This window comes from Ascidiella aspersa, chromosome 4 (assembly GCF_963924565.1).
Source record: "Ascidiella aspersa chromosome 4, kaAscAspe10.2, whole genome shotgun sequence".
In the NCBI taxonomy this organism is placed as follows: Eukaryota; Metazoa; Chordata; class Ascidiacea; order Phlebobranchia; family Ascidiidae; genus Ascidiella; species Ascidiella aspersa.
The window spans coordinates 6,540,483-6,555,801 of record NC_139450.1 but is presented as its reverse complement, the minus strand read 5'-3'; the positions used below and the strand labels follow the sequence as shown (position 1 = coordinate 6,555,801).

The 15,319-nt window shown below is 37.3% G+C and overlaps 1 pseudogene across 1 annotated transcript; it reads left to right on the top strand.

Annotated features, from left to right (window-relative positions):
- Positions 1–7,046: 7,046 nt before the first annotated feature.
- LOC146146888 (glutathione peroxidase-like) lies at positions 7,047–14,357 on the top strand (annotated as a pseudogene). The gene is made up of 6 exons (XR_014494770.1): positions 7,047–7,162; positions 9,028–9,180; positions 10,285–10,488; positions 12,498–12,622; positions 13,383–13,451; positions 14,033–14,357. The product of XR_014494770.1 is annotated as a glutathione peroxidase-like (transcript).
- The last annotated feature ends 962 nt before the right edge of the window (positions 14,358–15,319 follow it).

Sequence of the window (15,319 nt, the reverse complement as noted above, 5' to 3'; positions counted from 1 at the left end):
GATATGTTTGTGTTGTTTTTTCGCAGTCCGTGAGAGTCGTGGCATATTAGCGTAGGTTTTTAGTTAGAATCATGATTTTGCATTTCGTGTACTCTTTCAAACAGAGTAGAGTAGGCGACAATTCGTTTATAACATTTGCCATTTTAGGCTATTTAAAGTTTACCCTTATATTTCAGATACAACAGCATTCGTTCAGTATACAAATGGAGAACAGTCGTTGTCGAAAAGCGTTAAATTTTGTTCACCTTTCTTGCCTTGATCCACGATGTTATGATAAAGTTTCCCAAATTAGTTTAAAGGTTCAAGTTAATTTAAAGCTAGAGATAAATAATAACCGAATATAGTTGTTTATCAGCATATTTAAGTATATCGTAATTTTGTTGAAGCGCGAAAGTATTTTTTAAGCATTACGAATCAGATTTATTTTTATTTAAAAAAAACACATAAATATTGAAAGGAAGAATGTCGTTATAAAGTAATAAACGCTAGAAGATTGTTACAGAAGGTTGAATGTCGTTTATTAAAGGTTTCTGTTATTGCGACAAACAGTCTTGCTGACTTCAAAGCCATGCGAAGCGGTATAATAGAATCTTGAAAGGCACCATGGCAGTGTCTGATGATTGGTTGAAACGACAGACAAACAAGTCCATAAACACTATTTATAAATCGTCGGAAACTACAAACATAATATTGCGTTCAATGAAATCTGTAAACATGATACTGTAATGTTTCAAATAAAACACCTCCATGTTAATCCGGGTGGGTTTCTGACGAGGCTAATTTTACAATAATTGTACATCTGTGTATATACTGTATATAAAATAAGGTGAAAACGTGTGCACATAACTCGAGTAGCACATAATCGATCTGGCCGATTAATTTACCGATAGCGCGTTTTTTCATCCAAAACTAGTAACATTGATACAAGTCCTGCCATAAGGCGGCAGAGGCTCTCTGTTCTTTCGGGCGGATGTCATAATTGTAAAGGCGCCTGGCATATGCACGATTCCACGCTTAATTTCGGTTGTGCAGCATCCTGACGGCTTATGGCTACTGACATCTGCTGTCTAGCAAAGCGATGTAGACTCGTCAATCCAAGATAATTCGCCAGAGCGACGTTTGACAGGTTGTATAAATGCGTAGAGCTTAAATCAGTGATTCTTAGCCTGTTATAATTGCCAAAAAAGGGTAATTGGATAACTTTTTGGTAATAAAGTAAGATGTATTTTATTGTATAATAACAAAGTGCCAGTATTTTGACATTATAAAGATTATTATATTCATTTTAATGCGATTCATTTAGTATTGTTAATTCACTGATCGATGTGTGTCACAAATTTACAGTTTGAAAAAAAAAACTCTTAAAAGGTTTACTATGTTGTAAACAAATAAATTTGCTGAAATTAGTTTTTTTGTAACTCACAAAAGGTACAAACAAGAATAAACCCAGATAGATAAACAAAGCAAATGGGTGCAGAAAATTTCATTAGGCGCGATAATATTGAATTATGAGTGGGCAGTCGTTATATTACGGACATGCATATCCTATGCCGGATTTGGATGTGGACGGCGCCGTTTCCTGGTTGTTGTCAATACAATTATTCATAAAATCACCAGGGTTCCCCTGAGATTATCAAATTTGTAATCTTAGTTTAATGCAGAACACCGAGAATATATTTCATTTTTGTGCGTGAGTGGCGTGAGAGTGACAGCATGTACAGAGTGGGCCAAAAGTAGACTTACAGTTATAAAAGTAAGGGTCTGGGTCTAAAAATAAATTTATTGTTTTGAGGTTCTTTTCATACACCTTGTTCTTTACAACATCCCCAAAAAAGAAATTCATTGATGTCAGGTCAGGTGAGCGTGGTGGCCATTCAATGCTACCTCTTCTTTCAAGCCAACGCTGTGGAATAACTGTAAGCCTACTTTTGGCCCACCCTGTATGCTTGATGTGGGGTAACGGCGGTTTTCTGTGAGGTCCTCTAGGCAGTCGAGTAAAAACATGTTGGCAACTGACAAATCTTTGTAGGGGTTGTTTCGATAGATGTAAAGCTATATTTTAAAGACCACTTCGTCATAGATGTCCTTTGATTTGCGTTAGAACTCGCATTTGTCCACGCCCAACCCTAATCTATTTAAAGAAATAGGCAGCAAATATAATTTTAATACCAATACAAGTCATTGGCCTACACGACGTAATCTTGTGCATCACAGCCTGTAATTTAGGTCGATTGTTAAGAACTATTGTCAGTCGAAGCAGCAAGAGCTATCCTAAAAGCGAGCTTTCCAAATATTCTTTGAAGGGAAGGAACTAATACTCTTCTCGCTCTAACTCAGAACTTTGCATATGGAGATCAGCTTTTAGGCGGCTAGAATCTATATTGTGCTAAGGGATACATAGAAGGAGATATCTTAGAAGGAATAGGTTACAAAGAAGCGATGAGCAACTCAGTGGAATGTCTTAGGCCTGCTGATCTTTTCGGCTTTCAGATAGGAAAAGTAGGCCCGCAAAATGTAATTTAAACTTCATAGTTGTAAGGCCTCTTTGGGCACGACAGATGACTCACGTCACGAGTTGATTCTAATTTGGTTTAACATTAATTAGCTTCCAACTAAGGGTATTAGAAGACATATTTCCATTTATTACACGGGCGGAGTTATCTTGAAGCCATACACAGCGCTATCCATGTAATACGTCTGATCACATAGTTATGCCTAGTTCGGACATATGGCTTTTCTAAAGTATTTAAGTTCATATTTGCACCCAAAGGTTGATTTTATAACCTACAGAATATAAACACAAGGAAAGTAGGAAATCGTGTATTTTAAAGAGGGGCGTTATAAATTACTATAGGTTTACATTGTATTGCCGGACAGTGCCTATATCAAGTTTAAAACATTTTTAAGAACCATGGCTGTTACTACTGTTCTTCTAGTTAAAGTAGACAGAATAAGGCCAAAATTAAGGTATGTGATTATTAACTTGGGCTAAAAATGACTACTTGCAACAAGCCTAAAGGTTACTGGAACGGCTTAGACACAGTTAGATTTTGGTATTGCATTGCAAAACAACAAATATAGTTAAATGGAAATTACCTCTGCGTATTTGAATTACAAGCGCTCAGTTTGTTTCTTTACTGGCCTCCGTATAGCCTAAAGTTCCCGAAGAGAGCTAAGGCCTTTGCCTGAACTCGTACGGCCAGCTTATCTGCTGTGTGAATAGGACAGGTTTAGAATATACTTGAGTATATAAGCTAACTAAAAGTATTTATAGATGTTAGATCACGGCCCTGTAATGGGTACTTTCGAAACCAGTGGTCCAAAAACTTTTTTGTCGCGGCCCAAAGCATTATTTTTAGAGTTATTGAAGGTCAACTACGTAACACCACTACAAAATAGTGGCGGATTCAGGATTTTTGTTATTAAGGTGAAATATTATTACACGGCGACTTTGTGACAAAAAATGCCATACCACAATGTCAAACATTCTATAAAACGAAGCATATACGTGAAGCGCGAAATTGTTTTCAATTACATACTGCTAAAGTTTGCAAAAGTATTGTTCGACGGGTTTTCAGGACCTTATTTGGCACGTGAGACTTTCCAAGAGTCAAGTTCAAAATGCTATGCTACGCTAACTTTTAAATTAAATGCAATGAATGTACGGCTATCACGCGGCCCAAAACTACATTATACCACTAAGCTATTCAAAAGTAACACGCGGCCCACTATAAATGGATCTGCGGCCCACAGTTCACCGACAACTGTTCTAAACGGTCATTTTGAATTTGGAACGAATTGTCAAACGTTGTCAAATTCTGCGTGATTCATTTTCCCAATTTAAAAGAAGGCCAAGGTTCGCAATTATAAGTTGCAAAGACCGATAAACTTCCTAACTAGCTATAAGTCCTGCAGGATACGAGACGACTTTTTCAATGGGAGCGCTTATTTTAGCGAGAATTTGAACAACGTTGAAAGTCCAGTGGGTCGCTCTGGAGTAGCCTACAGCCGCTTAGTTAGCAAGTATATTGATTGACAAATATCTGGCTTTAGGGCTACATGGTGTACCCGCTGTTGCGTTGAACGAATCAAATTATTGTGGCTTTCTGTTAGATCCGCTTTGCTTCGAAAGTACTGAAATAATTTTTTCTGCTGTCAATGAATTGTCAGGCAGGAAATGCATTGGAATAAAATTTCTAGTGAAGGGTCCAACTTGCAGTTTAACACAGTGTTCCATCGTCAGCAAGCATGCATATATGGCAGCTATAATGTAGCAGTCTGTGTCAGTTTAACGCAGATTAAACACATTATATATATATATATATATATATATATATATATATGATTATTTGTGCTGTTCAGTTGAACGGGTCGAACGGTGCATTGCCTTAGAGATGTAGGGCTATAGTACTAGGCTGTGTTGTTTTGTAAAGCACAATTTAATAAAAAAAATACAGTGCGGTTTTTATTTAATAAACGTGATCTTAAAGCCGAAAGTGAAATTAGGGTGGAATTCCGATTTATATAGATTTGCGGCCATTGATACAGGACTTCAGCTATGCATATGTATCTGACTTAGCTCAGGAACTGCCGAGTTCTTAATCTCACTCGACACATTACATCGCGTTGAGAAGTATTTCTCTAAAAAATGTCTATGAATCCCAAGCACAATCCTCAATCCGCCCATGCTTTAACACACCCCTCTTCCTTATTCAATAAAAACTGCAGACTTCGTAGAAAACTAAAGGTCTTTTGTTTTAAGCTGCAACAGCATTATAGGCAATATGGCGCGGCTGAACGCGCTTAGTTCCATATTGTTTCTCTGTGGAATCCAGCAAGCTCTAACCTTACATTACGCGACCTGCTACAATTCGACACAGGTATTTGGTTTGCATTTAGTGATGGCCAATATAAACGTAAAAAAATATTATATTAATTTAAATATTTAAATGCGTTGGGTGTTTTGTATTATCTGTTCAGTAAGAGTTTATTTTACTTCCTAGTTCGGACATATGGCTTTTCTAAAGTATTTAAGTTCATATTTGCACCCAAAGGTTGATTTTATAACCTACAGAATATAAACACAAGGAAAGTAGGAAATCGTGTATTTTAAAGAGGGGCGTTATAAATTACTATAGGTTTACATTGTATTGCCGGACAGTGCCTATATCAAGTTTAAAACATTTTTAAGAACCATGGCTGTTACTACTGTTCTTCTAGTTAAAGTAGACAGAATAAGGCCAAAATTAAGGTATGTGATTATTAACTTGGGCTAAAAATGACTACTTGCAACAAGCCTAAAGGTTACTGGAACGGCTTAGACACAGTTAGATTTTGGTATTGCATTGCAAAACAACAAATATAGTTAAATGGAAATTACCTCTGCGTATTTGAATTACAAGCGCTCAGTTTGTTTCTTTACTGGCCTCCGTATAGCCTAAAGTTCCCGAAGAGAGCTAAGGCCTTTGCCTGAACTCGTACGGCCAGCTTATCTGCTGTGTGAATAGGACAGGTTTAGAATATACTTGAGTATATAAGCTAACTAAAAGTATTTATAGATGTTAGATCACGGCCCTGTAATGGGTACTTTCGAAACCAGTGGTCCAAAAACTTTTTTGTCGCGGCCCAAAGCATTATTTTTAGAGTTATTGAAGGTCAACTACGTAACACCACTACAAAATAGTGGCGGATTCAGGATTTTTGTTATTAAGGTGAAATATTATTACACGGCGACTTTGTGACAAAAAATGCCATACCACAATGTCAAACATTCTATAAAACGAAGCATATACGTGAAGCGCGAAATTGTTTTCAATTACATACTGCTAAAGTTTGCAAAAGTATTGTTCGACGGGTTTTCAGGACCTTATTTGGCACGTGAGACTTTCCAAGAGTCAAGTTCAAAATGCTATGCTACGCTAACTTTTAAATTAAATGCAATGAATGTACGGCTATCACGCGGCCCAAAACTACATTATACCACTAAGCTATTCAAAAGTAACACGCGGCCCACTATAAATGGATCTGCGGCCCACAGTTCACCGACAACTGTTCTAAACGGTCATTTTGAATTTGGAACGAATTGTCAAACGTTGTCAAATTCTGCGTGATTCATTTTCCCAATTTAAAAGAAGGCCAAGGTTCGCAATTATAAGTTGCAAAGACCGATAAACTTCCTAACTAGCTATAAGTCCTGCAGGATACGAGACGACTTTTTCAATGGGAGCGCTTATTTTAGCGAGAATTTGAACAACGTTGAAAGTCCAGTGGGTCGCTCTGGAGTAGCCTACAGCCGCTTAGTTAGCAAGTATATTGATTGACAAATATCTGGCTTTAGGGCTACATGGTGTACCCGCTGTTGCGTTGAACGAATCAAATTATTGTGGCTTTCTGTTAGATCCGCTTTGCTTCGAAAGTACTGAAATAATTTTTTCTGCTGTCAATGAATTGTCAGGCAGGAAATGCATTGGAATAAAATTTCTAGTGAAGGGTCCAACTTGCAGTTTAACACAGTGTTCCATCGTCAGCAAGCATGCATATATGGCAGCTATAATGTAGCAGTCTGTGTCAGTTTAACGCAGATTAAACACATTATATATATATATATATATATATATATATATATGATTATTTGTGCTGTTCAGTTGAACGGGTCGAACGGTGCATTGCCTTAGAGATGTAGGGCTATAGTACTAGGCTGTGTTGTTTTGTAAAGCACAATTTAATAAAAAAAATACAGTGCGGTTTTTATTTAATAAACGTGATCTTAAAGCCGAAAGTGAAATTAGGGTGGAATTCCGATTTATATAGATTTGCGGCCATTGATACAGGACTTCAGCTATGCATATGTATCTGACTTTGCTCAGGAACTGCCGAGTTCTTAATCTCACTCGACACATTACATCGCGTTGAGAAGTATTTCTCTAAAAAATGTCTATGAATCCCAAGCACAATCCTCAATCCGCCCATGCTTTAACACACCCCTCTTCCTTATTCAATAAAAACTGCAGACTTCGTAGAAAACTAAAGGTCTTTTGTTTTAAGCTGCAACAGCATTATAGGCAATATGGCGCGGCTGAACGCGCTTAGTTCCATATTGTTTCTCTGTGGAATCCAGCAAGCTCTAACCTTACATTACGCGACCTGCTACAATTCGACACAGGTATTTGGTTTGCATTTAGTGATGGCCAATATAAACGTAAAAAAATATTATATTAATTTAAATATTTAAATGCGTTGGGTGTTTTGTATTATCTGTTCAGTAAGAGTTTATTTTACTTATAGTTACTTATACGACTATATTGAAATGACGCATATTATTTGGTAGGCATATTTACCGATATCGATATTTGATATTATGAGCAACATGTCGGCCGTTCGATCCAATTTAAGATTACATTTCCATGTCAATATGTGACACAATTGTATCGTTTAGCGGTATTTTAAAAGGTTAGCTACGTTTATGCTTGTTTATTTATTTTCTTACAAGATAGAAAACGTCGATCGGAAACAATGGTAGATAGGCACCAAATCAAGTTCAGTATTAAGAAAGAACCGATAGAACTCCTAGGGCAGTACGTTATGCGTAGTAAAGAGTACGTTCATTTCGAGCATAACATCACTAAACCATACCATTTGTAAGTTTAAATATTTCAAAGTTATAACATGCCATTTGACAAAAATTAGCTGACACAATACTATAAAAATAATGGGACTATTTAAATTTCCTTCCTGAAACAAACAAATCATCGCCATGTTATTCACCACAAAGCTAGTATTTGCAGCTTCGTAGAAATCTGAATAAATCACCAGTTATTTTACGCGCAGTATTGTTTCGTAATAAATAACCCAACGCCCAAGCAAAAAAATAAAAAAATAAGCAAAAAATTGTTTATATTTTAGGGGTTTAATGCAGCGCGAAACGAGAAGCGAAACTAAAGGCACACAAGACACTACGGCTAATGGACAATATGACAAAATGCCAACATAAAGGATTTAGCGTGGGGGATAAGTGATTTAGTTGGTATAAGGGTAACGAATTATATTTACAGTGGCATAATTGCTAACCAAGAGATCAAATCCAAAAAAAGTTCTGCTGGCTGTTTCCCAGAGGTGTATCTCCTTTACTGGCGACTGTAGCATGTTACAACCCTGGCCGCAAGAACTACAGTCAAATCAACTTTACGCCTTAGTGCTTAAGGGAAAACAATAAAACAAGGCAAATAAGTTAAATCGACTAAATTTAACTTCGCCGGTTTTTGCCCGAATAAAATGTAAACTAGTATTATAGTTGAAACAAAAATAATGGCCGAAATGGATGTCATTTTAGATCACATATATCAGGGAGGCAACCTTTTACTAGTCGCGGGCCTTACCCAAATTTTGAAGAGTCTCGACGGGCCGTTATAAATGTAAACTGATAATTTACTAGCATTGAAACGACTGTTATTAAGAGACGGACCTAGTTTTTTTTTCCATTTGAAAATCAGCAAATTTTCTACATTTACAGAGAAGACGACAAGACGTTCGCATTTGCGTTTGTTTGGATTAAAATCGAGTCAGCACAGCTTCAACCATAATCACATTAAAAAGGTGTAAAAAACATGCAATAAATTTAATCGTCAAACCAGTTTCTCGTGTAAGATGAATAGGAATGTTAAACTCTTGGTATTTTTTACGTTTGTATTTAAAAGACGCAATAAACTAGTGCGAAGCACAATACATTGAATTCAAATATACTGATTAGCGAAACTTCTATTGATAGTTCCAAGCTGTATACGGCGTCAAACTTTTCTCGAAAGGCATATATACGAGCAAAAGACTAACTAAAATTTTAACATTCAAGGCGGGCCGCAGGTTTCCGACCCCTGACATACGCCTTTCAAGTGCAATGCAAGGTGACTTCGGATTGTTGAAGCACGTTACCAGTAGGCTCCGAAACGGCCAAGCCAATTTGGTTTACTCGACAAGCCTTGTTAGCTTTGCATAAAGTGCGTTTTTATTATTTCTATATCATTTTTACTTCAGTACTCGGTGTACGACAACACGTTTTCGAGTCAACAGAATGGGTCTGTAGTTAACCTTCGCAAGTTCAAGGGTAACGTCTCCATCGCCGTGAACGTGGCGACCTACTGAGGTCTCACCAAATCTCAGTACCACAGCCTGAATGCACTACTACAAGTAAGTGGACAGAACTGTAAAAAAGGTAAAGAATGAAGGGTAAACTCATGAACAAAGATAGATGGATATATTGAAATTTATTTTGAAATTACAGTGTAAACACGCGAAAAATTAAAATAAGAGAGGCGTTCGTAGTTCCCATGGGGTAGCGAAAAACTGAGTCATTGAGCAGCTGCTACCTGACTTTACTTCGTGTACAAAAATAAGACTAAACAAAAACGTTAATCCAAGACATGTACTGTGTTCACCTTTAAAAATATAAATCAACAAACTACAGTAAACAAACTAAGCGTTATAGTTGAAATATGTTTAATCTGATATAAATTGCATTATTCATGCGAGACTGATTGTCAGAGACTTCAACCCTTATTTCTGCTTATCTAAAATACCTAATTATTACATGACGTGGTCGAAATAGCACGATTTTGACCGCACACCACTTATATTCGTTAAAGCCACGTATAAGGACTATCCTGTCTTACTCAAAGGCGAAATAAACTTTTCAACAACTTATAAATCGCTGAAGTAATAGTAACGCATTAGTAAAACGAAAATGGAGAAATCATCGACAAATGTTGTGACATCGCTTGGCTCAGTACAAAACAAAGCTGAATATAAAAATACTTTGGCGGAGTCCAAGAACAAACTCTGTAATGACTAACTAAGATAATTTAATATTCGTTGATTAATGGCTGTATTTGTTAAAAACGTGAAGAAGTAAAACAAGTGAAAACACGTTAAATAGAATTAGGTATTTTTGATAAGCAGGGGGGCACGAGGGTTGAGAGCCTTTAAAAGGAGGCCACAAAGTATAAAAGGTTGAGAACCACTGGTTTAGCAGTTTTCTGTATGATTTACGATAACCTTATATGCATCCACTAAATTCATTTTCCGCATTTATATGATCCTGGTTAGGAACAACTGAGTGTAGGTGCCAAGAAAACACCACAAAATAGAGAAAAAATGGATACCGTACAGCAACTTGTCATTATTAGAAGATATTTTAAAAACAAATCGCATATCTCTTATTGTGCGTAAACTGACAGTGACAACGGGTTTGCTAGGTAGTGCAGGTTAAATACATCTACTATACTCTTTCCGCAGGAATACAAAGACAGGCCACTGGTCGTCCTTGCCTTCCCCAGCAACCAGTTCGGTCTACAGGAGCCCGGTACCGACTTGGAGATTTTCAACGGTATCAGGTACGTTCGGCCCGGTCACGGTTACGTTCCTAACCCGAAGATAAACTTCTTTACCAAAGTGGAAGTGAACGGACAGAACGAAGAGCAGCTTTACAAGAAAATGAAGGTAAAAACTCTCTTTTTGCCAAACAAGCTTTGTAAAGAATTAAAACAATTTTTCGCTGGAAAAATACGTGGTGCCAAGGGTTTAGGGGTGTTTACGTCATGTTCTATCACTAAGTGATTCATGCGACGTAACAAAAAAAAGTTTAGAACGAAATATTGTCAATATAAAAAAGATCTCGTAGAAATTGGAGGTTATTTTTCATCACGCCAAAATGCTTTAAATTTGAGTACATATAGTCCAGTGATTTTTAAAGGTGCCTTGAGAAATTTTGAAGTGTGCCGTAAAACTTTTTTGTAATTTTGGAAACACTTTTGTTTGTATACAAATAAGCAAGCATAAAGCTAGCATACAAGGGTATACGTAGAAAATACGCACTATTAAAAAAACTGATAACATTGTTACATTTAGCTAATGCTTTGAAGTGCATTAGGAAAAAGTTTTGTCTTTATTGTTTTCTATAGAAAGTGTGCGGCGGACTTTATTAGATTTAGTTTGCCGTAAACCAGTGGTTCCCAACACGTTTTTAAGGCGACCCAATATGAAAAAAAAATTATTTTGTATAATCTTGCGACCCAAGCAAATACAAGATTGCGTTGCAAACAAACTGCACTACAAAAGCAGTTACTTTTTCCAAAAATAATATGTTTATTAAATTACGAATGAGATAGTTGTGCTCGCTTGTTGTCAGTGAGTTTTTGAAATCAAGGCGTTATTTTGCTGGACCATGTAACACGCATGTCACGCATGTCAGCTTTAACAACCAGCCGGTTTCGCTGTTTAGTTTTCATATTTTGTGGTTATGATTTCCAGTTTTGTTAAAAGATACAATATGCCTGAAAACAAGCGACCCCAAAAAATAATCAGGCGACCCAACTTTGGGTCGCGACCCATGCGTTGGGAACCACTGCCGTAACCAATCCGTTTGAAAACCATTGAAACGGGCTTAAAAGTTCTAATGATGATAACACGTTAGATATTGCAACGTGTGCAACAAATAAGTAACTGAGACATTTTGCTCTTAAACACTCGCAAGCGGCTTATGCCTAAAGAGCATATTGCGATTGTCATGGCAGTAATTTCCATTGCGTTGCGGACTCAAAGGCACACCAGTCATCTATTCATCTCTTTAGCAATAGCAGAAAAAGTTCGTAGAAATTTTTGACCTATATGCCACAGACAACCATTCCAAGGTCCCGCCTTTTAGTCGCTAGGAAAGTCACGTATATCGTTGAAATAAAACATTCTATACTTATTGACAGCAACACATGGTTTTCTACAATTTAACGCTGATGGGATATTGTTTGTCCTAAATTCTAAAATGGCACACTAAAGTTTACATATGAATATTTTATTTGAACTTAATACTGTACAAGACATGCTGTCTATGTGAGTTAAGTCGCGTCTCGTTCGGGATAAATCTATACGTTTTGTTTGTAGAGCCTTATAAACTAAGTTTAGAAGTGAAATTAAAAAACAATAATGTTCTGGCTTATTAATTCTAATGGGAGGCTATAATGCGGTGGTTCTCAACCGGGGTGCCGCAGCGCCCTCGTGTGCCGTTTCTAATGCTCAAGGGTGCCGATAGGTGTTTGGGAATGGTTAGGAATCTATTTTTTGCTCAATTGGGAAGATTTATGATACAACCATTTGCGTACGATTAGAGACTGTTATATCAAATGACATTTTCCCACATGTTGTAAGTTGATTGTGTTGTTCCAGTTACATTTACAGTGACATTTTAGTAAAATACCGAAAAAAACAAAAATTCCAGTCGATGCGCCGAAAATCTATTTATTAATTATTTTTAAGGGGTGCCATAAGCCATAAAAGGTTGAGAATCACTGATACAATGCTCATTCGCGGCGGTTATTAGCCAAAGCGCGGTTGTGATTACGCACGATAATTAAATAAATAATTACTTTTTTTACAATTACAAAACGCGTTATCTTAACAAGAAACAACCTCGTGTTTTACGTTGTGGGTAAAGCGCTAAAATTGCAATTTCGCAGGCGTCCTGTCCAACTGTGGGCAACCTTATCGGCACGAAGACAGAATTCTTCTGGGACCCCATACGCGGCAACGACATTACGTGGAATTTTAACAAATTTCTGCTCGACAAAAAGGGAGTACCAAGGTGTGCAGAAAAGTTTTAAATTATTTTTACGCGAATGTGTCACTTGTTTAGAATTTATATAAGGTTATCGTAATAAAAAACAATAAACATAGATAAATAAATATGCTGTTGCTACCAGGCCTGTTTAGTACAAATGAAAAAGGCTATCGTACGGTGTCTGCTTGATTCAGGAGTGACGTTTTTATCAGACACAGTTGTGTTTTGTGACAAAATAATAATAGCTACAATAATACTAACTATTTACCTGCTACTTAATACAGTACTGCTACCACCAAAAACGAAACGGATAACTGATCTTCTACTGTCGTGCGCAGTTCACATCACGGTCCCTATACTCCCTAGCTTCGTAGCGGCATCAGAACCTTTATGGTGTATGGTTTTCAAGTAGAATGGTTATTAAGTAGAAGGACCGTCAATAAAAAGATATTCATCCAAAACCCTTCACCTACTTTACCTCTTACTTCAGTTTCGTTTTTTTAGTAAAGTCAATCATTGGTGGATAAAAAAAATAAGAACAATTTAGTACTTTTTCTTCAAAAGGGGCGAACAGCAAATAAAAGTTTGCAACGATAGCTTTACAATTTTATTTATGCAAATTTAAGTTGTAAAATTTGTGTCAACCATAGGAAAATAATGATGACCTACTAAATAAGAAACTGCAAATTATAAGCAAATTTAACAACACGAAGCAAAGTCAAAAACGTGTGTGGTTTTCAGGCGTAACTTTTACACACCTGAAAGTTTTGATTACATCTTGCAGATTCCGTTTCGAGAGCTCGACTTTACCGATCGACCTTAAACCGTGGATTAATCAACTTTTAAGCGAAAGGTAAGCTGATATCTATTTCTGATAATGCCGCAAACTGTAAAATATAAACGTGGAATAGAAATGGTGGAATATTTTCCACCAAGGGGGGTAAAATTGGTGAAATACAGGCTGAAGAGTTGGAACCGGACTCGGAACTCGACGAGATCGCATATATGCCTGGAGTCAGACTCGGGAGTCGAACTCGGGTTCATTTTTTTGGCCGGAGTCAGACTCGAGTTATTTTTAACCGTCTTAGCAGCGCTTTAAAGTGTCCGTTTTCTCCGCCATAAGAGCATAGTTTTACTTTTTCAGCTTCACTTCAACCATGGGAGACTCCTCACCAGTGAATCGGCTGCGCGAGCCGATTGCTTTATACCTACCCTATTTTAGTTAAGTAAATGGGTGAAATACGGGGGCGGGGAACCGGACTTGGAACTCGACGAAATGGCACATTTGCCCGGAGTTTGACTCGTGACTCGGACTTGGTTCATTTTTTTGAACGGAGTCGGACTCGGACAATTTTTAACCGACTCAGTAGCCATGCTTTGTTTAACTTTAAAGTGTCCATTATCTCTGCTAAAACTACAGGTTTACTTTTTTAGCTACACTTCAACAATGGGAGACTCATCGTCCGTTGGTCGGCTGCGCGAGCTGATTAACGAACTGTTGGACGACTAGCGTGCTGCAAACGACACAAACAACGGACGGAAAACCTCCGCGCAAAAAATGCCTAAATGACGTCGTTCCCGGAAACTGCGCATGCGCAGACGGGAGGGGCCGAGCTCGTAGCGATTTCGACGAGGGTGCTGAACTTGCGGGGGCTTCAGTGCATTCGCCCCCTGCAGGTCACCCAGGCCCCGCCGAAACGCTCCACCGCATTTTTGCGACGCGGCGTTTTCGTCCGAATCATTTTTTAATACACTCAACGTCTGCAATTCTTGTGTTGACATTGTAAGTTTTAGTGAGAAGACAAAGACCAGAAATTCAAAGATTCCTAGTTAATTCTCTACTGTACTAATATTTCTATTTATTAAACGCAACATTATCCAGTAAATAATAGTAAAAGTCAATGTCAAGGAAATTTAATATAAGTCACATTGTTACGGTGAAAGATATCCTTTCTGTGAAAATAATTAAAAAAAGAAAAATTTTGTTGGAATAAAAACAAAAAAAAAATGTAGAAAGAAATTCCAAGCGGACAAACGCCCTTACTCATCTCGTCTGACTTAGTAGTATTACCTAAATATGGTGGTGGTTGGATACAATCTATTCAACAACCGGTTCGCTTACTTACCCATTCTTTAAGATCAATTCATTCTTTGTACGGGTATGATTAGGCTTACTGAATGGGAAGATGGCCAGTAATCGGTTTTGTAATTATTTTTTTTTTATTTATTTATTTATTTTTTTTTACTTTTAGGAAGCGATTTCGCGCGAAAATTTTATTTTCTTTAAAATAATATCACGAGTTTGCCCGTCTTCTTTTGGCCTGAGGTCGACGTAAAATCCAGTACAGGTTAACGAACAAAACAAGACTAAATTTACTTCTGTAAACACATTCAAAGTATGGCATTAGCAGTTCCAAACCTGAGCAAAACAACCGGCTATACTGCGTGACTGGAGGAGGCAGTAATTTATTAAAATGATATACAAACTTGGATATGTTTACAAACTGTAGATTTGATATATGTAACATCCATGTATTTGTTTACATAAAGTGGCATAGGCCAATCGTCGAGGTTAACAGTTCTCCAATATCGCCTTCCGAAGTCTCCGATTAGAGACTTTTCGACTGGAGTGTATGTCCACAATTTCCGACAGCTTGGTTCTAAATATCGCGCAAAATTGACAATGTTGGCCGTCGCTTTACCGCTGTCATTCTGCTTGTA